This window comes from Coregonus clupeaformis, unplaced genomic scaffold (assembly GCF_020615455.1).
Source record: "Coregonus clupeaformis isolate EN_2021a unplaced genomic scaffold, ASM2061545v1 scaf3288, whole genome shotgun sequence".
Lineage (NCBI taxonomy): Eukaryota > Metazoa > Chordata > Actinopteri > Salmoniformes > Salmonidae > Coregonus > Coregonus clupeaformis.
In genome coordinates, this window is record NW_025536742.1 from 25,566 (window position 1) to 50,171 (window position 24,606).

At 41.3% G+C, this 24,606-nt stretch overlaps 1 pseudogene; it reads left to right on the forward strand.

Moving 5' to 3' along the window:
• Window positions 1-23,308, forward strand: part of LOC121562065 — a 48,212-nt pseudogene extending 24,904 nt beyond the window's left edge.
• The last annotated feature ends 1,298 nt before the right edge of the window (window positions 23,309-24,606 follow it).

Below are 24,606 nucleotides of genomic sequence, written 5' to 3' on the forward strand. Positions count from 1 at the left end.
GGAGTCGAAGTTGGCACCTCGGTTCATTGGCCCATTCCCTATCATAAGAGTGATTAGACCAACTGCTGTCCGGCTCCAACTGCCTAATTCCATGAGGGTGCACCCCACTTTCCATGTGTCTAAGATTAAGCCCATTCAACGAGAGTCCGCTGGTCCCTGCTGCGCCTTGTCCTCCTCCTCCACGGCTCGCCGATGGTGGTCTGGTTTACACGTCCGCCGCCTGCTTGGGTCCAGACGGAGGGGTAGGGGTCTCCAGTACCTCATTGACTGGGAGGGCTATGGACCTGAGGAAAGGACCTGGGTGCCAGCTAGTCGGATTGTGGATAGGACTCTCATCACCGCCTTCCACCAACGGCATCCTGATCAACCTGCAATCCGTAGGGGCCGCCCAGAGGATCCCTAACCGTCCTGCCCGCTCGCTTCCTGTCCTGTGCCTGATCCTGTCTCGGGACCTGTCCCATCTCCCGACCACGGCCCTCCGGCTTCCTCCGAGGATGAGGGCGTTCGCTGGGACCGTTCGGAGGAGTTCTAGCCCTCCTCCGGCTCCTCCTCCGCCCGGCGTGGTGTTGCTCTTGGGACTTCTGGGGCCGCCTTGGGGGGTTCTGTCATGAGCCCTCTCACTCCACCGGGTTACCACCTTAATGTGTTTCCACTATCTTCCACTCTGCTCATCTCTCTCTCTACTCAGCCTAACGAGCTCCACCTGTCCCTGCTCTGCTCGGCTCTAATTACTCTGCCAGCTGCGCTCATGTTACCACTAACTCTCCCAGTATTTAAAGTCCCGTCTGTCAGCTCTCCTTTGTCAGATCGTCTGCAAAGCTCACACCCGGAACCTGTGTGCTCGCGCTTCTGGCTCACCCCTGTTTTGTGACCCCGGACCTGCCCTGATTCTTTGGATACTCTTCTGCCCCAGGAAAACCAGACCTGCTTTCTGCCATTGACTCCTGACTACTCTTCGACCCCGGTAACTCTGACCAGCCTTCTGTCTTGCTACAACGTATTTGGATTTCCTTGAACTGTACTTTGCCTGTTTTTCATCCGCCCGTGTGTCTGTGTTCCTCCCCCAGGACTTCTGGACCACCAACCACCGGCGTCATCGACGACGCTGCCACTGGGGAGGTACAGACCAGCACATCGGACGGGATAACCCTGGAGCCTTCACTCACTCCCTACATCCCCTTTCCCCCTTAAGTTTAAATAAACTTTCTGGTGTGACGCAATTGTGGTCCTCTTGTCGTCTGTCTGAACCGCGTGACATCCCCTGCTGATTTTGTACGTTTGCCCACTGACAAAGACATGATCAGTCTATAATTTTAATGGTAGATTTATTTGAACAGTGAGAGACAGAATAACAACAAGATAATCCAGAAAAACGCATGTAAAAAATGTTATAAATTGATTTGCATTTTAATGAGGGAAATAAGTATTTGACGCCTCTGCAAAACATGACTTAGTACTTGGTGGCAAAACCCTTGTTGGCAATCACAGAGGTCAGACGTTTCTTATAGTTGGCCACCATGTTTGCACACATCTCAGGAGGGATTTTGATTCACTCCTCTTTGCAGATCTTCTCCAAGTCATTAAGGTTTCAAGGCTGACGTTTGGCAACTCGAACCTTCAGCTCCCTCAACAGATTTTCTATGGGATTAAGGTCTGGAAACTGGCTAGACCACTCCAAGACCTTAATGTGCTTCTTATTGAGCCACTCCTTTGTTGCCTTGGCCGTGTGTTTTGGGTCATTGTCATGCTGGAATACCCATCCACAACCCATTTTCAATGCCCTGGCTGAGGAAAGGAGGTTCTCACCCAAGATTTGACGGTACATGGCCCCGTCCATCGTCCCTTTGATGCGGTGAAGTTGTCCTGTCCCCTTAGCAGAAAAACACCCCCAAAGCATAATGTTATTGGTCTCATCTGACCACAACACTTTCACCCAGTTCTCCTCTGAATCATTCAGATGTTCATTGGCAAACTTCAGACGGCCCTGTATATGTGCTTTCTTGTGCAGGGGGACCTTGCGGGCGCTGCAGGATTTCAGTCCTTCACGGCGTAGTGTGTTACCAATTGTTTTCTTGGTGACTATGGTCCCAGCTGCCTTGAGATCATTGACAAGCTCCTCCTGTGTAGTTCTGGGCTGATTCCTCACCGTTCTCATGATCATTGCAACTCCACGAGGTGAGATCTTGCATAGAGCCCCAGGCCGAGGGAGATTGACAGTTATTTTGTGTTTCTTCCATTTGCGAATAATCGCACCAACTGTTGTCACCTTCTCACCAAGCTGCTTGGCGATGGTCTTGTAGCCCATTCCAGCCTTGTGTAGGTCTACAATCTTGTCCCTGACATCCTTGGAGAGCTCTTTGGTCTTGGCCATGGTGGAGAGTTTGGAATCTGATTGATTGATTGCTTCTGTGGACAGGTGTCTTTTATACAGGTAACAAACTGAGATTAGGAGCACTCCCTTTAAGATTGTGCTCCTAATCTCAGCTCGTTACCTGTATAAAAGACACCTGGGAGCCAGAAATCTTTCTGATTGAGAGGGGGTCAAATACTTATTTCCCTCATTAAAATGCAAATATATTTATAACAGTTTTGACATGCGTTTTTCAGGATTTTTGTTGTTGTTATTCTGTCTCTCACTGTTCAAATAAACCTACCATTAAAATTATAGACAGATCATTTCTTTGTCAGTGGACAAACGTACAAAATCAGCAGGGGATCAAATACTTTTTTCCCTCACTGTACACACATGCATGATGCATACAGTATACACATACACATCAACACAAACACACACAAACACACTGTATGAACTTGGAGAAGAGTCCCCTAAGTAAGCTTGTGCTGGGGCTCTGTTCACAAACACAAACAGACCCCACACAGCCCCAGGACGACAACAACAACAACAACACAACTAGACCCAACCAAATCATGAGAAAACAATGTCATAAACGGGCCGGTTGGGGCTATATGCTTTTAATGAAATCCTCCAGGTCTTTTATTTGACCATACAAACTATAAGCTAAAAAAAATACAAAACTCTCAATGGACCACCAAACATCCTTAGGGATGATTATTTTAGGGTTATTTAGTGAATCTGTGACACTAACAGATAAGTCTGTACTAATATTAATTACCTTCCACCTCACTCTAAATGTCACTCCTTCCTCTCCAGGTTGATGGGAAGACCAACCCTAAGATCCAGAGTATCCACCTGGAGAAGTTCCCGGTGCACAAGGCCCAGTTCAGCGTGGACGGGGAGCAGGTGGTGGCCACCAGTTTCAGGAACAAGCTGTTCTACATCTACGACATGATGGAGGGCAAGGTGATCCCTGTCCACACTGTCAGAGGTGAGGAGGAGGAAGCCATGGGGAGTCACTAGAACCCCAAGGCTGTTGGGTAGTAATCTATCCTGTTGGCTGTAAGGTAGTAATCTAACCTGTTGGCTGTAAGGTAGTAATCTAACCTGTTGGCTGTAAGGTAGTAATCTAACCTGTTGGCTGTAAGGTAGTAATCTAACCTGTTGGCTGTAAGGTAGTAATCTAACCTGTTGGCTGTAAGGTAGTAATCTAACCTGTTGGCTGTAAGGTAGTAATCTAACCTGTTGGCTGTAAAGTAGTAATCTAACCTGTTGGGTAGTGAATCCAACCTGTTGGCTGTAAGGTAGTAATCTAACCTGTTGGCTGTAAGGTAGTAATCTAACCTGTTGGCTGTAAGGTAGTAATCTAACCTGTTGGCTGTAAGGTAGTAATCTAACCTGTTGGCTGTAAGGTAGTAATCTAACCTGTTGGCTGTAAGGTAGTAATCTAACCTGTTGGCTGTAAGGTAGTAATCTAACCTGTTGGCTGTAAAGTAGTAATCTAACCTGTTGGGTAGTAATCTAACCTGTTGGCTGTAAGGTAGTAATCTATCCTGTTGGCTGTAAGGTAGTAATCTAACCTGTTGGCTGTAAGGTAGTAATCTATCCTGTTGGCTGTAAGGTAGTAATCTATGCTGTTGGCTGTAAGGTAGTAATCTAACCTGTTGGCTGTAAGGTAGTAATCTAACCTGTTGGCTGTAAGGTAGTAATCTAACCTGTTGACTGTAAGGTAGTAATCTAACCTGTTGGCTGTAAGGTAGTAATCTAACCTGTTGGCTGTAAGGTAGTAATCTAACATGTTGGCTGTAAGGTAGTAATCTAACCTGTTGGCTGTAAGGTAGTAATCTATCCTGTTGGCTGTAAGGTAGTAATCTAACCTGTTGGCTGTAAGGTAGTAATCTAACCTGTTGGCTGTAAGGTAGTAATCTAACCTGTTGGCTGTAAGGTAGTAATCTAACCTGTTGGCTGTAAGGTAGTAATCTAACCTGTTGGCTGTAAGGTAGTAATCTAACCTGTTGGCTGTAAGGTAGTAATCTAACCTGTTGGCTGTAAGGTAGTAATCTAACCTGTTGGCTGTTGGGTAGTAATCTAACCTGTTGGCTGTAAGGTAGTAATCTATCATGTTGGCTGTAAGGTGGTAATCTAACATGTTGTCTGTAAGGTAGTAATCTAACATGTTGTCTGTAAGGTAGTAATCTAACATGTTGGCTGTTGGGTAGTAATATAACCTGTTGGCTGTATGGTAGTAATCTAACCTGTTGGCTGTAAGGTAGTAATCTAACCTGTTGGCTGTAAGGTAGTAATCTAACCTGTTGGCTGTAAGGTAGTAATCTAACATGTTGTCTGTAAGGTAGTAATCTAACATGTTGGCTGTTGGGTAGTAATATAACCTGTTGGCTGTATGGTAGTAATCTAACCTGTTGGCTGTAAGGTAGTAATCTAACCTGTTGGCTGTAAGGTAGTAATCTAACCTGTTGGCTGTAAGGTAGTAATCTAACCTGTTGGCTGTAAGGTAGTAATCTATCCTGTTGGCTGTTGGGTAGTAATCTATCCTATTGGCTGTTGGGTAGTAATCTAACATGTTGGCTGTAAGGTAGTAATCTAACATGTTGGCTGTAAGGTAGTAATCTATCCTGTTGGCTGTTGGGTAGTAATCTAACCTGTTGGCTGCAAGGTAGTAATCTAACCTGTTGGCTGTAAGGTAGTAATCTATCCTCTTGGCTGTAAGGTAGTAATCTAACCTGTTGGCTGTAAGGTAGTAATCTAACCTGTTGGCTGTAAGGTAGTAATCTAACCTGTTGGCTGTAAGGTAGTAATCTAACCTGTTGGCTGTAAGGTTGTAATATAGCCTGTTGGCTGTAAGGTAGTAATCTAACCTGTTGGCTGTTGGATAGTAATCTATCCTGTAGGGTAGTAATCTATCCTGTTGGCTGTAAGGTAGTAATCTAACCTGTTGGCTGTAAGGTAGTAATCTAACCTGTTGTCTGTAAGGTAGTAATCTAACCTGTTGTCTGTAAGGTAGTAATCTAACCTGTTGGCTGTAAAGTAGTAATCTAACCTGTTGGGTAGTAATCAAACATGTTGGCTGTAAAGTAGTAATCTAACATGTTGGCTGTAAGGGTAGTAATCTATCCTGTTGGCTGTTGGGTAGTAATCTATCCTATTGGCTGTTGGGTAGTAATCTAACATGTTGGCTGTAAGGTAGTAATCTAACATGTTGGCTGTAAGGTAGTAATCTATCCTGTTGGCTGTTGGGTAGTAATCTAACCTGTTGGCTGCAAGGTAGTAATCTAACCTGTTGGCTGTAAGGTAGTAATCTATCCTCTTGGCTGTAAGGTAGTAATCTAACCTGTTGGCTGTAAGGTAGTAATCTAACCTGTTGGCTGTAAGGTAGTAATCTAACCTGTTGGCTGTAAGGTAGTAATCTAACCTGTTGGCTGTAAGGTTGTAATATAGCCTGTTGGCTGTAAGGTAGTAATCTAACCTGTTGGCTGTTGGATAGTAATCTATCCTGTAGGGTAGTAATCTATCCTGTTGGCTGTAAGGTAGTAATCTAACCTGTTGGCTGTAAGGTAGTAATCTAACCTGTTGTCTGTAAGGTAGTAATCTAACCTGTTGTCTGTAAGGTAGTAATCTAACCTGTTGGCTGTAAGGTAGTAATCTAACCTGTTGGGTAGTAATCAAACATGTTGGCTGTAAAGTAGTAATCTAACATGTTGGCTGTAAGGTAGTAATCTAACCTGTTGGCTGTAAAGTAGTTATCTAACCTGTTGGGTAGTAATCTATCCTGTTGGCTGTTGGGTAGTAATCTAACCTGTTGGCTGTAAGGTAGTAATCTATCCTGTTGGCTGTAAGGTGGTAATCAAACCTGTTGGCTGTAAGGTAGTAATATAACCTGTTGGCTGTAAGGTAGTAATCTAACATGTTGGCTGTAAGGTAGTAATCTAACCTGTTGGGTAGTAATGTAACCTGTTGGCTGTAAGGTAGTAATCTAACCTGTTGGCTGTAAGGTAGTAATCTAACCTGTTGGCTGTAAGGTAGTAATCTATCCTGTTGGCTGTAAGGTGGTAATCTAACCTGTTGGCTGTAAGGTAGTAATCTAACCTGTTGGCTGTAAGGTAGTAATCTAGCATGTTGGCTGTAAGGTAGTAATCTAACATGTTGGCTGTTGGGTAGTAATATAAACTGTTGGCTGTAAGGTAGTAATCTAACCTGTTGGCTGTAAGGTAGTAATCTATCCTGTTGGCTGTAAGGTGGTAATCTAACCTGTTGGCTGTAAGGTAGTAATCTAACCTGTTGGCTGTAAGGTAGTAATCTAGCATGTTGGCTGTAAGGTAGTAATCTAACATGTTGGCTGTTGGGTAGTAATATAAACTGTTGGCTGTATGGTAGTAATCTAACCTGTTGGCTGTAAGGTAGTAATCTAACCTGTTGGCTGTAAGGTAGTAATCTAACCTGTTGGCTGTAAGGTAGTAATCTAACTTGTTGGCTGTAAGGTAGTAATCTAACCTGTTGGCTGTAAGGTAGTAATCTAACCTGTTGGCTGTAAGGTAGTAATCTATCCTGTTGGCTGTTGGGTAGTAATCTAACCTGTTGGCTGTAGGGTAGTAATCTAACCTGTTGGCTGTAAGGTAGTAATCTAACCTGTTGGCTGTAAGGTAGTAATCTAACCTGTTGGCTGTAAGGTAGTAATCTAACCTGTTGGCTGTAAGGTAGTAATCTAACCTGTTGGCTGTAAGGTTGTAATCTAACCTGTTGGCTGTAAGGTTGTAATCTAACCTGTTGGCTGTAAGGTAGTAATCTAACCTGTTGGCTGTTGGATAGTAATCTATCCTGTTGGCTGTAAGGTAGTAATCTAACCTGTTGGCTGTAAGGTAGTAATCTAACCTGTTGGCTGTAAGGTAGTAATCTAACCTGTTGGCTGTTGGATAGTAATCTATCATGTTGGGTAGTAATCTAACCTGTTGGCTGTAAGGTAGTAATCTAACCTGTTGGCTGTAAGGTAGTAATCTAACCTGTTGGCTGTATGGTAGCAATCTAACCTGTTGGCTGTAAGGTAGTAATCTAACCTGTTGGCTGTAAGGTAGTAATCTAACCTGCTGGCTGTAAGGTAGTAATCTAACCTGTTGGGTAGTAATCTATCCTGTTGGCTGTTGGGTAGTAATCTATCCTGTTGGCTGTTGAGTAGTAATCTATCCTGTTGGCTGTGGGTAGTAATCTAACCTGTTGGCTGTAAGGTAGTAATCTAACCTGTTGGCTGTAAGGTAGTAATCTATCCTGTTGGCTGTAAGGTGGTAATCTAACCTGTTGGCTGTAAGGTAGTAATCTAACCTGTTGGCTGTAAGGTAGTAATCTAACATGTTGGCTGTAAGGTAGTAATCTAACATGTTGGCTGTTGGGTAGTAATATAACCTGTTGGCTGTAAGATAGTAATCTAACCTGTTGGCTGTAAGGTAATAATCTAACCTGTTGGCTGTATGGTAGTAATCTAACCTGTTGGCTGTAAGGTAGTAATCTAACCTGTTGGCTGTAAGGTAGTAATCTAACCTGTTGGCTGTAAGGTAGTAATCTAACCTGTTGGCTGTAAGGTAGTAATCTAACCTGTTGGCTGTAAGGTAGTAATCTAACCTGTTGGCTGTAAGGTAGTAATCTATCCTGTTGGCTGTTGGGTAGTAATCTAACCTGTTGGCTGTAAGGTAGTAATCTAACCTGTTGGCTGTAAGGTAGTAATCTATCCTCTTGGCTGTAAGGTAGTAATCTAACCTGTTGGCTGTAAGGTAGTAATCTAACCTGTTGGCTGTAAGGTAGTAATCTAACCTGTTGGCTGTAAGGTAGTAATCTAACCTGTTGGCTGTAAGGTTGTAATCTAACCTGTTGGCTGTAAGGTAGTAATCTAACCTGTTGGATGTTGGATAGTAATCTATCCCGTTGGGTAGTAATCTATCCTGTTGGCTGTAAGGTAGTAATATATCCTGTTGGCTGTAAGGTAGTAATCTAACCTGTTGGCTGTAAGGTAGTAATCGAACCTGTTGGCTGTAAGGTAGTAATCTAACCTGTTGGCTGTTGGATAGTAATCTATCCTGTTGGGTAGTAATCTATCCTGTTGGCTGTAAGGTAGTAATCTAACCTGTTGGCTGTAAGGTAGTAATCTAACCTGTTGGCTGTAAGGTAGTAATCTATCCTGTTGGCTGTAAGGTAGTAATCTAACCTGTTGGCTGTAAGGTAGTAATCTAACCTGTTGGCTGTAAGGTAGTAATCTAACCTGTTGGCTGTTAGGTAGTAATCTAACATGTTGGCTGTTAGGTAGTAATCTATCCTGTTGGCTGTAAGGTAGTAATCTAACCTGTTGGCTGTAAAGTAGTAATCTAACATGTTGGCTGTAAGGTAGTAATCTATCCTGTTGGCTGTAAGGTAGTAATCTATCATGTTGGCTGTAAGGTAGTAATCTAACATGTTGGCTGTAAGGTAGTAATCTAACATGTTGGCTGTAAGGTAGTAATCTAACCTGTTGGCTGTAAGGTAGTAATCTAACCTGTTGGCTGTTAGGTAGTAATCTAACATGTTGGCTGTTAGGTAGTAATCTATCCTGTTGGCTGTAAAGTAGTAATCTAACCTGTTGGCTGTAAAGTAGTAATCTAACATGTTGGCTGTAAGGTAGTAATCTAACATGTTGACTGTAAGGTAGTAATCTAACATGTTGACTGTAAGGTAGTAATCTAACCTGTTGGCTGTAAGGTAGTAATATAACCTGTTGGCTGTAAGGTAGTAATCTAACCTGTTGGCTGTAAGGTAGTAATCTAACCTGTTGGCTGTAAGGTAGTAATCTAACCTGTTGGCTGTAAGGTAGTAATCAAACATGTTGGCTGTAAGGTAGTAATCTAACCTGTTGGCTGTAAGGTAGTAATCTAACCTGTTGGCTGTAAGGTAGTAATCTAACCTGTTGGCTGTAAGGTAGTAATCTAACCTGTTGGCTGTAAGGTAGTAATCTAACCTGTTGGCTGTTAGGTAGTAATCTAACCTGTTGGCTGTAAGGTAGTAATCTAACCTGTTGGCTGTAAGGTAGTAATATAACCTGTTGGCTGTAAAGTAGTAATCTAACCTGTTGGCTGTAAGGTAGTAATCTAACCTGTTTGCTGTAAAGTAGTAATCTAACCTGTTGGCTGTAAGGTAGTAATCTAACATGTTGACTGTAAGGTAGTAATCTAACCTGTTGGCTGTTGGGTAGTAATCTAACCTGTTGGCTGTAAGGTAGTAATCTAACCTGTTGGCTGTAAGGTAGTAATCTAACCTGTTGGCTGTAAGGTAGTAATCTATCCTGTTGGCTGTAAAGTAGTAATCTAACCTGTTGGCTGTAAGGTAGTAATCTATCCTGTTGGCTGTAAGGTAGTAATCTAACCTGTTGGCTGTTAGGTAGTAATCTAACCTGTTGGCTGTAAGGTAGTAATCTAACCTGTTGGCTGTAAGGTAGTAATCTAACCTGTTGGCTGTAAAGTAGTAATCTAACCTGTTGGCTGTAAGGTAGTAATCTAACCTGTTGGCTGTAAGGTAGTAATCTAACCTGTTGGCTGTAAAGTAGTAATCTAACCTGTTGGCTGTAAGGTAGTAATCTAACATGTTGACTGTAAGGTAGTAATCTAACCTGTTGGCTGTTGGGTAGTAATCTAACCTGTTGGCTGTAAGGTAGTAATCTAACCTGTTGGCTGTAAGGTAGTAATCTAACCTGTTGGCTGTAAGGTAGTAATCTATCCTGTTGGCTGTAAAGTAGTAATCTAACCTGTTGGCTGTAAGGTAGTAATCTATCCTGTTGGCTGTAAGGTAGTAATCTAACCTGTTGGCTGTTAGGTAGTAATCTAACCTGTTGGCTGTAAGGTAGTAATCTAACCTGTTGGCTGTAAGGTAGTAATCTAACCTGTTGGCTGTAAAGTAGTAATCTAACCTGTTGGCTGTAAGGTAGTAATCTAACCTGTTGGCTGTAAGGTAGTAATCTAACCTGTTGGCTGTTGGATAGTAATCTATCATGTTGGGTAGTAATCTAACCTGTTGGCTGTAAGGTAGTAATCTAACCTGTTGGCTGTAAAGGTAGTAATCTAACATGTTGGCTGTATGGTGGTAATCCTAACCTGTTGGCTGTAAGGTAGTAATCTAACCTGTTGGCTGTAAGGTAGTAATCTAACCTGTTGGCTGTAAGGTAGTAATCTAACCTGTTGGGTAGTAATCTATCCTGTTGGCTGTTGGGTAGTAATCTATCCTGTTGGCTGTTGAGTAGTAATCTATCCTGTTGGCTGTAAGGTAGTAATCTATCCTCTTGGCTGTAAGGTAGTAATCTAACCTGTTGGCTGTAAGGTAGTAATCTAACCTGTTGGCTGTAAGGTAGTAATCTAACCTGTTGGCTGTAAGGTAGTAATCTAACCTGTTGGCTGTAAGGTTGTAATCTAACCTGTTGGCTGTAAGGTAGTAATCTAACCTGTTGGATGTTGGATAGTAATCTATCCCGTTGGGTAGTAATCTATCCTGTTGGCTGTAAGGTAGTAATATATCCTGTTGGCTGTAAGGTAGTAATCTAACCTGTTGGCTGTAAGGTAGTAATCGAACCTGTTGGCTGTAAGGTAGTAATCTAACCTGTTGGCTGTTGGATAGTAATCTATCCTGTTGGGTAGTAATCTATCCTGTTGGCTGTCAAGGTAGTAATCTAACCTGTTGGCTGTAAGGTAGTAATCTAACCTGTTGGCTGTAAGGTAGTAATCTAACCTGTTGGCTGTAAGGTAGTAATCTAACCTGTTGGCTGTAAGGTAGTAATCTAACCTGTTGGCTGTAAGGTAGTAATCTAACCTGTTGGCTGTTAGGTAGTAATCTAACATGTTGGCTGTTAGGTAGTAATCTATCCTGTTGGCTGTAAGGTAGTAATCTAACCTGTTGGCTGTAAAGTAGTAATCTAACATGTTGGCTGTAAGGTAGTAATCTATCCTGTTGGCTGTAAGGTAGTAATCTAACATGTTGACTGTAAGGTAGTAATCTAACCTGTTGGCTGTAAGGTAGTAATCTAACCTGTTGGCTGTAAGGTAGTAATCTAACCTGTTGGCTGTTAGGTAGTAATCTAACATGTTGGCTGTTAGGTAGTAATCTATCCTGTTGGCTGTAAAGTAGTAATCTAACCTGTTGGCTGTAAAGTAGTAATCTAACATGTTGGCTGTTAGGTAGTAATCTAACATGTTGGCTGTAAGGTAGTAATCTAACCTGTTGACTGTAAGGTAGTAATCTAACTTGTTGGCTGTAAGGTAGTAATCTAACCTGTTGGCTGTAAGGTAGTAATCTAACCTGTTGGCTGTAAGGTAGTAATCTATCCTGTTGGCTGTTGGGTAGTAATCTAACCTGTTGGCTGTAGGGTAGTAATCTAACCTGTTGGCTGTAAGGTAGTAATCTAACCTGTTGGCTGTAAGGTAGTAATCTAACCTGTTGGCTGTAAGGTAGTAATCTAACCTGTTGGCTGTAAGGTAGTAATCTAACCTGTTGGCTGTAAGGTTGTAATCTAACCTGTTGGCTGTAAGGTTGTAATCTAACCTGTTGGCTGTAAGGTAGTAATCTAACCTGTTGGCTGTTGGATAGTAATCTATCCTGTTGGCTGTAAGGTAGTAATCTAACCTGTTGGCTGTAAGGTAGTAATCTAACCTGTTGGCTGTAAGGTAGTAATCTAACCTGTTGGCTGTTGGATAGTAATCTATCATGTTGGGTAGTAATCTAACCTGTTGGCTGTAAGGTAGTAATCTAACCTGTTGGCTGTAAGGTAGTAATCTAACCTGTTGGCTGTATGGTAGTAATCTAACCTGTTGGCTGTAAGGTAGTAATCTAACCTGTTGGCTGTAAGGTAGTAATCTAACCTGTTGGCTGTAAGGTAGTAATCTAACCTGTTGGGTAGTAATCTATCCTGTTGGCTGTTGGGTAGTAATCTATCCTGTTGGCTGTTGAGTAGTAATCTATCCTGTTGGCTGTAAGGTAGTAATCTAACCTGTTGGCTGTAAGGTAGTAATCTAACCTGTTGGCTGTAAGGTAGTAATCTATCCTGTTGGCTGTAAGGTGGTAATCTAACCTGTTGGCTGTAAGGTAGTAATCTAACCTGTTGGCTGTAAGGTAGTAATCTAACATGTTGGCTGTAAGGTAGTAATCTAACATGTTGGTTGTTGGGTAGTAATATAACCTGTTGGCTGTAAGATAGTAATCTAACCTGTTGGCTGTAAGGTAATAATCTAACCTGTTGGCTGTATGGTAGTAATCTAACCTGTTGGCTGTAAGGTAGTAATCTAACCTGTTGGCTGTAAGGTAGTAATCTAACCTGTTGGCTGTAAGGTAGTAATCTAACCTGTTGGCTGTAAGGTAGTAATCTAACCTGTTGGCTGTAAGGTAGTAATCTAACCTGTTGGCTGTAAGGTAGTAATCTATCCTGTTGGCTGTTGGGTAGTAATCTAACCTGTTGGCTGTAAGGTAGTAATCTAACCTGTTGGCTGTAAGGTAGTAATCTATCCTCTTGGCTGTAAGGTAGTAATCTAACCTGTTGGCTGTAAGGTAGTAATCTAACCTGTTGGCTGTAAGGTAGTAATCTAACCTGTTGGCTGTAAGGTAGTAATCTAACCTGTTGGCTGTAAGGTTGTAATCTAACCTGTTGGCTGGGTAGTAATCTAACCTGTTGGATGTTGGATAGTAATCTATCCCGTTGGGTAGTAATCTATCCTGTTGGCTGTAAGGTAGTAATATATCCTGTTGGCTGTAAGGTAGTAATCTAACCTGTTGGCTGTAAGGTAGTAATCGAACCTGTTGGCTGTAAGGTAGTAATCTAACCTGTTGGCTGTTGGATAGTAATCTATCCTGTTGGGTAGTAATCTATCCTGTTGGCTGTAAGGTAGTAATCTAACCTGTTGGCTGTAAGGTAGTAATCTAACCTGTTGGCTGTAAGGTAGTAATCTATCCTGTTGGCTGTAAGGTAGTAATCTAACCTGTTGGCTGTAAGGTAGTAATCTAACCTGTTGGCTGTAAGGTAGTAATCTAACCTGTTGGCTGTTAGGTAGTAATCTAACATGTTGGCTGTTAGGTAGTAATCTATCCTGTTGGCTGTAAGGTAGTAATCTAACCTGTTGGCTGTAAAGTAGTAATCTAACATGTTGGCTGTAAGGTAGTAATCTATCCTGTTGGCTGTAAGGTAGTAATCTATCCTGTTGGCTGTAAGGTAGTAATCTAACATGTTGGCTGTAAGGTAGTAATCTAACATGTTGGCTGTAAGGTAGTAATCTAACCTGTTGGCTGTAAGGTAGTAATCTAACCTGTTGGCTGTTAGGTAGTAATCTAACATGTTGGCTGTTAGGTAGTAATCTATCCTGTTGGCTGTAAAGTAGTAATCTAACCTGTTGGCTGTAAAGTAGTAATCTAACATGTTGGCTGTAAGGTAGTAATCTAACATGTTGACTGTAAGGTAGTAATCTAACATGTTGACTGTAAGGTAGTAATCTAACCTGTTGGCTGTAAGGTAGTAATATAACCTGTTGGCTGTAAGGTAGTAATCTAACCTGTTGGCTGTAAGGTAGTAATCTAACCTGTTGGCTGTAAGGTAGTAATCTAACCTGTTGGCTGTAAAGGTAGTAATCAAACCTGTTGGCTGTAAGGTAGTAATCTAACCTGTTGGCTGTAAGGTAGTAATCTAACCTGTTGGCTGTAAGGTAGTAATCTAACCTGTTGGCTGTAAGGTAGTAATCTAACCTGTTGGCTGTAAGGTAGTAATCTAACCTGTTGGCTGTTAGGTAGTAATCTAACCTGTTGGCTGTAAGGTAGTAATCCTAACCTGTTGGCTGTAAGGTAGTAATGCTAACCTGTTGGCTGTAAAGTAGTAATCTAACCTGTTGGCTGTAAGGTAGTAATCTAACCTGTTGGCTGTAAGGTAGTAATCTAACCTGTTGGCTGTAAGGTAGTAATCTAACCTGTTGGCTGTAAGGTAGTAATCTAACCTGTTGGCTGTAAGGTAGTAATCTAACCTGTTGGCTGTAAGGTAGTAATCTAACCTGTTGGCTGTAAGGTAGTAATCCAACCTGTTGGCTGTAAGGTAGTAATCTAACCTGTTGGCTGTAAGGCAGTAATCTAACCTGTTGGCTGTAAGGTAGTAATCTAACCTGTTGGCTGTAAGGTAGTAATCTAACCTGTTGGCTGTAAGGTAGTAATCTAACCTGTTGGCTGTAAGGTAGTAATCTAACCTGTTGGCTGTAAGGTAGTAATCTAACCTGTTGGCTGTAAGGTAGTAATCTAACCTGTTGGCTGTAAGGGTAGTAATCTAACCTGTTGGCTGTAAGGCAGTAATCTAACCTGTTGGCTGTAAGGTAGTAATCTAACCTGTTGGCTGTAAGGTAGTAATCTAACCTGTTGGCTGTAAGGTAGTAATCTAACCTGTTGGAGGTAGTAATCTAACCTGTTGGCTGTAAGGTAGTAATCTAACCTGTTGGCTGTAAAGTAGTAATCCTAACCTGTTGGCTGTAAGGTAGTAATCTATCCTGTTGGCTGTAAAGTAGTAATCTAACCTGTTGGCTGTAAGGTAGTAATCTAACCTGTTGGCTGTAAGGTAGTAATCTAACCTGTTGGCTGTAAGGTAGTAATCTAACCTGTTGGCTGTAAGGTAGTAATCTAACCTGTTGGCTGTAAGGTAGTAATCTAACCTGTTGGCTGTAAGGTAGTAATCTAACCTGTTGGCTGTAAGGTAGTAATCTAACCTGTTGGCTGTTGGGTAGTAATCTAACCTGTTGGCTGTAAGGTAGTAATCTAACCTGTTGGCTGTAAGGTAGTAATCTAACCTGTTGGCTGTAAGGTAGTAATCTAACCTGTTGGCTGTAAGGTAGTAATCTAACCTGTTGGCTGTAAGGTAGTAATCTAACCTGTTGGCTGTGGGTAGTAATCTAACCTGTTGGCTGTAAGGTAGTAATCTAACCTGTTGGCTGTAAGGTAGTAATCTAACCTGTTGGCTGTAAGGTAGTAATCTATCCTGTTGGCTGTAGGTAGTAATCAACCTGTTGGCTGTAAGGTAGTAATCTATCCTGTTGGCTGTAAGGTAGTAATCTAACCTGTTGGCTGTAAGGTAGTAATCTAACCTGTTGGCTGTAAGGTAGTAATCTAACCTGTTGGCTGTAAGGTAGTAATCTAACCTGTTGGCTGTAAGGTAGTAATCTAACCTGTTGGCTGTAAGGTAGTAATCTAACCTGTTGGCTGTAAGGTAGTAATCTAACCTGTTGGCTGTAAGGTAGTAATCTAACCTGTTGGCTGTAAGGTAGTAATCTAACCTGTTGGCTGTAAGGTAGTAATCTAACCTGTTGGCTGTAAGGTAGTAATCTAACCTGTTGGCTGTAAGGTAGTAATCTAACCTGTTGGCTGTAAGGTAGTAATCTAACCTGTTGGCTGTAAGGTAGTAATCTAACCTGTTGGAGGTAGTAATCTAACCTGTTGGCTGTTAGGTAGTAATCTAACCTGTTGGCTGTTGGGTAGTAATCTATCCTGTTGGCTGTAAGGTAGTAATCCATCCTGTTGGCTGTAAGGTAGTAATCTAACCTGTTGGCTGTAAGGTAGTAATCTAACCTGTTGGCTGTAAGGTAGTAATCTAACCTGTTGGCTGTGAGGTAGTAATCTAACCTGTTGGCTGTAGGTAGTAATCTAACCTGTTGGCTGTAAGGTAGTAATCTAACCTGTTGGCTGTTGGGTAGTAATCTAACATGTTGGCTGTTGGGTAGTAATCTATCCTGTTGGCTGTAAGGTAGTAATCTAACCTGTTGGCTGTAAGGTAGTAATCTAACATGTTGGCTGTAAGGTAGTAATCTAACCTGTTGGCGTAAGGTAGTAATCTAACATGTTGGCTGTAAGGTAGTAATCTAACCTGTTGGCTGTAAGGTAGTAATCTAACCTGTTGGCTGTAAGGTAGTAATCTAACCTGTTGGCTGTAAGGTAGTAATCTAACCTGTTGGCTGTAAGGTAGTAATCTAACCTGTTGGCTGTAAAGTAGTAATCTAACCTGTTGGCTGTAAGGTAGTAATCTAACATGTTGGCTGTAAGGTAGTAATCCTAACCTGTTGGCTGTAAGGTAGTAATCTAACCTGTTGGCTGTAAGGTAGTAATCTAACCTGTTGGCTGTAAGGTAGTAATCTAACCTGTTGGCTGTAAGGTAGTAATCTAACCTGTTGGCTGTAAGGTAGTAATCTAACCTGTTGGCTGTAAGGTAGTAATCTAACCTGTTGGCTGTAAGGTAGTAATCTAACCTGTTGGCTGTAAGGTAGTAATCTAACCTGTTGGCTGTAGGGTAGTAATCCAACCTGTTGGCTGTAAGGTAGTAATCTAACCTGTTGGCTGTAAGGTAGTAATCTAACCTGTTGGCTGTTGATGGTAGTAATCTATCCTGTTGGCTGTAAGGTAGTAATCTAACCTGTTGGCTGTAAGGTAGTAATCTAACCTGTTGGCTGTTAGGTAGTAATCTAACCTGTTGGCTGTAAGGTAGTAATCTAACATGTTGGCTGTTAGGTAGTAATCTAACCTGTTGGCTGTAAGGTAGTAATCTAACCTGTTGGCTGTAAAGTAGTAATCTAACCTGTTGGCTGTAAGGTAGTAATCTAACCTGTTGGCTGTAAGGTAGTAATCTAACCTGTTGGCTGTAAGGTAGTAATCTAACCTGTTGGCTGTAGGGTAGTAATCTAACCTGTTGGCTGTAAGGTAGTAATCTAACCTGTTGGCTGTAAGGTAGTAATCTAACCTGTTGGCTGTAAGGTAGTAATCTATCCTGTTGGCTGTTGGGTAGTAATCTAACCTGTTGGCTGTTGGGTAGTAATCTATCCTGTTGGCTGTTGGGTAGTAATCTATCCTGTTGGCTGTAAAGTAGTAATCTAACCTGTTGGCTGTAAGGTAGTAATCTAACCTGTTGGCTGTAAGGTAGTAATCTAACCTGTTGGGTAGTAATCTATCCTGTTGGCTGTAAAGTAGTAATCCTAACCTGTTGGCTGTAAGGTAGGTTAATCTAACCTGTTGGCTGTAAGGTAGTAATCTATCCTGTTGGCTGTAAGGTAGTAATCTATCCTGTTGGCTGTTGGGTAGTAATCTAACCTGTTGGCTGTAAGGTAGTAATCTAACCTGTTGGCTGTAAGGTAGTAATCTAACCTGTTGGCTGTAAAGGGTAGTAATCTAACCTGTTGGGTAGTAATCTAACCTGTTGGCTGTAAGGTAGTAATCTAACCTGTTGGCTGTAAGGTAGTAATCTATCCTGTTGGCTGTAAGGTAGTAATCTAACCTGTTGGCTGTAAGGTAGTAATCTAACCTGTTGGCTGTAGGGTAGTAATCTAACCTGTTGGCTGTAAAGGTAGTAATCTAACCTGTTGGCTGTTAAGTAGTAATCTAACCTGTTGGCTGTAAGGTAGTAATCTAACCTGTTGGCTGTAAAGTAGTAATCTAACCTGTTGGCTGTTGGGTAGTAATCTATCCTGTTGGCTGTTGGGTAGTAATCTAACCTGTTGGCTGTAAGGTAGTAATCTAACCTGTTGGCTGTAAGGTAGTAATCTAACCTGTTGGCTGTAAGGTAGTAATCTAACCTGTTGGCTGTAGGGTAGTAATCTAACCTGTTGGCTGTAGGGTAGTAATCTATCCTGTTGGCTGTTAGGTAGTAATCTAACCTGTTGGCTGTAAGGTAGTAATCTAACCTGTTGGCTGTAAGGTAGTAATCTAACCTGTTGGCTGTTGGGTAGTAATCTATCCTGTTGGCTGTAAGGTAGTAATCTATCCTGTTGGCTGTTAGGTAGTAATCTAACCTGTTGGCTGTTAGGTAGTAATCTACCCTGTTGGCTGTTAGGTAGTAATCGAACCTGTTGGCTGTAAGGTAGTAATCTATCCTGTTGGCTGTAAGGTAGTAATCTATCCTGTTGGCTGTAAGGTGGTAATCTAACCTGTTGGCTGTAAGGTAGTAATCTAACCTGTTGGCTGTAAGGTAGTAATCTAACCTGTTGGCTGTAAGGTAGTAATCTATCCTGTTGGCTGTAAAGTAGTAATCTAACCTGTTGGCTGTAAGGTAGTAATCTATCCTGTTGGCTGTAAGGTAGTAATCTAACCTGTTGGCTGTAAGGTAGTAATCTAACCTGTTGGCTGTAAGGTAGTAATCTAACCTGTTGGTTGTAAGGTAGTAATCTATCCTGTTGGCTGTAAAGTGGTAATCTAACCTGTTGGCTGTAAGGTAGTAATCTATCATGTTGGCTGTAAGGTAGTAATCTAACCTGTTGGCTGTAAGGTAGTAATCTAACCTGTTGGCTGTGGTAGTAATCTAACCTGTTATTAATGCTAACAAGTACACGTAAAATCTCATTGTGACATTTTATACAGTCTCTGACCTAAATTATTTGCAGGACAGACATCCCATCTCAAAGTTATACAAGTAACAAAAAAAATGATACACAGTTTGCTGCACAATATTAGATGACAACGCTCTTGATCCAGGAGGGATTCTCTGCTGTTACCAAGAGAAGCTTGTTTTTAGCACATTTAGACAGTTAACTTAATAGTTAGAAGATATCTAGCAAACATTTAGTGGTGTAACTAGGGCAAAGGGGGAATTACCTAGTCGTTTTACAACTGAATGTATTCAACTGAAATGTGTCTTCTGCATTTAACCCAACCCCTCTGAATCAGAGAGGTGCGGGGGGCTGCCTTAATCAACATCCATGTCAACGGCGGCCGGGGAACAGTGGGTTTAACTGCCTTGCTAAGGGACAGAGCGACAGATTTTTGCCTTGTCAGCTCGGGGATTCGATCCAGCATAACCCGGTTACTGGCCCAATGCTCCTACCCGCCAGGCTACCTGCCACCCCTAGATCACCTGGCACGTGGTGCAAACATTGAAGTGACTCACAAGGCTCCGGTCTCTCCGTCGTTGTGTGCTTGTAAACCAAACACCTATGACTTGGAACTAACGGTAAGCTTCATAATGAAAATGATGTGACCGGTGAAATGAAGAACGCCATCTCTTTATCTCCTTAATGTATTGCACAAGTTGACTGCAGGTATTTACTTAAAAGTAGCTGGCAAATATTCAAATGTATAGGAAAATAAAGTTTCAACTGTATTGAGCTTATTGAAATCCATCCTGTGGCATTATTTCCAAATACCCTGTTATACGGCATATATGGTATACCGCCCAAGCCTCAGTTATTACTGAGCAAATTATTGTGTTCTGTGATTGGTTTAGAGATAAAATCACTGTATATTCTCAGCCAGACTGTGTTATTTTTGGAAATGGGTGTGATTGAGTGCAGTAACAATTATGGTTGTCCCCCAGGTCTGAGGGAACAGAGGGTGAAAGAGTTTGAGTCTCCCCTGATGGAGAATCCCTCCTTCTCACTGGCAACCTCCGGATACCTCCACGTGTTAACAATGAAGGTAGGTGATTGTAGATGGCAATACCTGACATACACACATCCAAAATGGATCAAAACATAAGAATCCATTTTGGATCAGGCGTTGTGTGCTTGTAAACCCAAACACCATGTGACTTGGAACTAACGGTAAGACTTATAATGAAAAATGATGTGACAACCACATGCATTGCATAAATGTCAGTATTTTCTCATTGTTGTTTTTTCAGACAAAGGAGGTAGTGAAAAGCATGAAGATCAACGGAAACATTACGGGAGTGTCTTTCTCCCACCGACTGGCAGCAAAGTCTTCTACCAATTCTGGTGGTTTTTACCCTGGTCTAAAAAGACACACAGCCACATCCCAATCACATCCTAAAGCCTTTTTTTAGATGATTTTAGTTAAAGCTGCAATATGTAACTTTTTGGGCGACCTGACCAAATTCACATAGAAATGTGAGTTATATATCTGTCACTCTCTTTGAAAGCAAGTCTAAGAAGCGGTAGATTTGTTTTTGTGTCTTTTACTTTCGGTTTTGTACACCAACTTCAAACAGCTGAAAATACAATATTTTTGTTTATGGAAAATATATTTATGGAGCGGTTCCAGATGATCTACAATGGTTCTCTACACCAGTGGTCAACAACCAGTCAATCTTCAAGGTATTCCTAGTCGGTCACCAAACATTTCTGTATAGAAACAACGATAAAGCCTTGTGTTCCTATTTTATGTGTTTGTTTTGTGCAGTTGGCGGTAGGGCACGTGATTGAGCAGCCCTAGCACTGGGAAGGCAAAGTGTTCCCGTTTTGAAAAATGTCATGTGTCTGAAGGTAGAACTCCACTTACCGGCAGGCCCAGAGAGCAAATACAGGCCTACCGCTGGCCAATCAGATAGCTCAGATCACTGTGTCTGCACAGTTTCCTCGAGCCATAGACTGTAAAAAGAAGCCCTCGGGCGCACAGCAAAGTTGATACTGTAAATGTCTTAATTTTTAAAACCATGACTTGAGAGACTCAACGATCACAGCAAAGCGCTGCTGTTTTTGAAGAGTAAGTTTAGTTGTTATTCAGCACTGTCGTGCGCATTCTCCCTACTTCCACTCACCACAACCTTGGTATAGCAAAGTGTTATTAGTGGCGTGACTCTTTTTTATATCGAGGAATATTTCACTTTAACTGGCCATCGTATTAACAACATGAATTGGTGCATGAGGCAGAAATAATGCAGTGCGACTTGAGTTTCTCCATCAGCTGGAAGACTGTGTCCCTTTTTCTGGTGAGAGGCAGCCTCACCGCTGCTCTCTCCTTCCCTCAGAGTGATCATCAGATGGGCCATCAGTCCAGAGTAAAATAAATAAAAGCAAATGATTATGCTCACTCAGCTGTGCCTTGTAATACAGCAAATGATCTATTACCAGTGTGATCATATACCTACAATTTTGAAATATAATTTCAAACAGATCTGAGAAGAACAACATTGGCAGGGCAGTTCAAGCATAGCCAATATTCAGTGATAATGTATTGGGCCTATAGCCTACTACAAACCTCATTGCTACAGAACAATTTTTAATTGGTTAATGTTTCATATATAGGCTTGTGTTTTTTGTCATGTTAAAAAAAAAAATGTGGCTTGCATTTCGACTCAAAGTGACCACTGCATTGGCGACCACTGCTTGTTTTGTCACTAGCATTTTAGCAAAAAGGAAATGGCGGAGCGATTTCTGCATATTGCACTTTTAAAGCTGTACATGGGTACCTGTATGTGACTAAACCTTTTTGATGTTGCAGGAGAGGGTGAGGTGTACATATGGGACATGAGGAGCAGTAAATGCCTGAACAGGTTCACAGATGATGCTGTGTGAGTGGGACCTCCATAGCTGCATCCAGGAACGGACAGTATCTGGCCTGCGGGTGAGTCAGCCATTTTGTTTTCATAAGGTTGTTGTGTGTAGCTCATTTATTCATTCATCCATTTCCTTGCTGATATGATTTAGCACGATTGACTCTGTCGTTTTGTGATCAAACCATTGCAATGTTTGTATTGTCCTGTTTGTCTTACTTCAGATGTCTTTTTTAGATTTTATGCATGATTCTGTCACAAAACCTTCAGGATAATTGGGTTGTTCCACCAATTAGGTGCCTTTTTAAGAAGTGTAACAAATTTTTAAATTGTCATAAAGAGCACATTCAACTTAATAAAAAACATGTTTTCCCACTTTTAAGAGGTTAAATAAAACAATTATAGTAAGTGCCTGTTAATTGCCAAATAAAGTAACAGGGGTTGAGCATAACAGGGTTGATGATTTCATCTTTAATCAGCCATACATTTCATGGTGACAGGGAATGGAATCTTGTTTTGTGCAACAGGAAGCTTAATAATGTAAAAAAAAAATTAAGTTAGAAAATGACTTAGCCTGTCTATCTATGGATTACAGGGTTGACGTGTTATGCTCTAAGCCCACTAGTTTTCCACCACAAAACACCAGAAAATGGCCAAAAAGAGTAGAACCAGTTCACCTGCTTTTACTCTACGATTTGACTGTTAGATGTTCTTGTTTTTGGGGGGAAATAAAAGGAATAGTTTCATTTTATTAAAACGGAATTCAGTTCAAGTAACATGGTTGATCTTAAAATGAGGGACAGACGTAAATTAGTAACATTAAATAAATCATCTTCAGAAATGGGACTTTGTCAAAGCAACAAAATAACAAGGGCTGTACAATGATGAAGAAACTTGGAGAAATGTTGGGGTTAAGTGGGTTAAAATCTTCCTAGAGGTGACACATGGTTGTGAAGGGACATGTCATAATGCAGAAATGTTGGCACTTTAGAAGTCTTTATTCATATAATGTGGTCTATGTTAAAGGACATGTCATTTAATATAACAGGCTTTTAAAAATTTGTACACATTTCTACTTTAAAATATCAAAAGGCACCCATTTCAGGATGAGCGACCCAATTACATTTTTTTATATAGAAATACCTAGGATAATCCTGTAGCACACTCAAGTTTTTCACATACATTTTCTACCATTTCTATTATCTCAGGTCACGGCAGGTGTGGTGAACGTGTACTCCCAGGAGGTGTGTATGCGGCAGAGACGAACCCAAGCCTCTGAGAGTGCCATCATGAACCTGGTGACCTCTGGCCACCTCTCTTCCGCTTCAACCCCACCTCCGAGATCCTCCATCGCTCCAGGGCTGACAGAAGAGGCTGCCCGATTGGTCAGTCTCTCTCACACCACACAAACCAACGTAATGTTGTCTTTGTCATCATTATAGCTATAATGTATATAAGAGGTTTTCTTAAAGCATGACTTGGATATGAATAAAGTTTGAATTGATTTTAAATGAAGTAAAACCATGTCTCTCTTTACTGTCATCAATGTGTCTACCCTTTCATTTCCAGGTTCATATCCCCAGCTTCACAGTGTTCTCGAACTTCCCCATGTTCCAGAGGAAAACCATTTACAGGGCCCACTGCCTGGACTTCTCTCCCCAAACAGCGGCTTCTTCTCCTGGCCAACAACAAGGGCCATGCCCCACTCTCTTCAGGCGAGTCTTGTTTTCCTGAATATTTTATTTTCGGAAAGCAGAAAAATAAAATCAACACTGGGTGATTTTTTTTGATACAAATAAATACATCTAAGAAAGATATTTTGAATAATATTAATTTGGTAGATTTTTCTCTACTACATTTCGGTTGTTGCATTACAAAGACTTTTGAAGAAGAGCATCACAAACCGGGATCAAGACACCAAGCTCCCCTCAATACAACTAGCATTGTCTTCAAAGAAGACATTTTACCATGAAAAGGACTTGACTTGAGGAATTATTTATTCACAGCAAGAGACCATGTCTTCGTTGTCCTGTTTTTTCCGCTTAATTTGAGCAATTATAATTTGTTGTCAGAATGCATCCTGTATATTTCTTTCTGTCTACTTTTAGGGTTTTTACAAATGTTTGTGTAATGGATAAAATACAACTTAATTTCCTTGATTCTTGGCTATTATATTTGTTCTGTTCATAGAGAACAATAACATTATAGATTGACTATAATCTTAAACTAGTATAGAAAAGGCGCTGTCAAACTTGTAGTCTACTCTGTTGACCTGATAATCTGTTTGTTACCAGCCACAACAATGGATTAGAACTATTCACTGTGAATTCCATCTTGACTAAAGCTGCCATTTTATGAGGAAGGCGCTCCTCTATATCTGATAGTGTGTAAAATTGACGTAGCTTCACACAACTTTGGATTAAATACTTAACGTACAGTGCATAGGAGAAAGTATTCATACCCCTTGACTTATTCCCCATTTTATTGTTACAGCCTAAATTCAAAATTGGTTAAATATGTATTTTTTTCTCACCAATCTACAACAATACCCCATAATGACAAAGTGAAAACATGTTTTTGAAATACTTATGCAAAATGTATTAAAACTAAATGCAGCCAATATCTAATTTACAAGAGTTCACACCCCTTTGCTATGACCCTCCCAATTGCACTCAGTTGCATCAATTTCCTTTGATCATCCTTGAGCTGTTGCTACAACTTGCATTGGAGTCCACCTGTGGCCAATTCCATTGTTTGGACATGATTTAGAAATAAACACACCTGTCTATTCGAGGTCCCACAGTTGATAGTGCATGTCAGAGCAGACCCCTTGCTCCCCTTCGGTCTCAACGTGGACTTTGATTTGAAGCCATTCTTGTGATTTTGCTATTCATTGTAAATGTTGTGGGCCTATGTAGCTAGGTATCTATGATCATATGCTATCCGCATGTTTTTTGTATGTTGTTTTTATCTGTGAATTGGCCAATGCTATTAGCCAGCCACACCCGGCCAT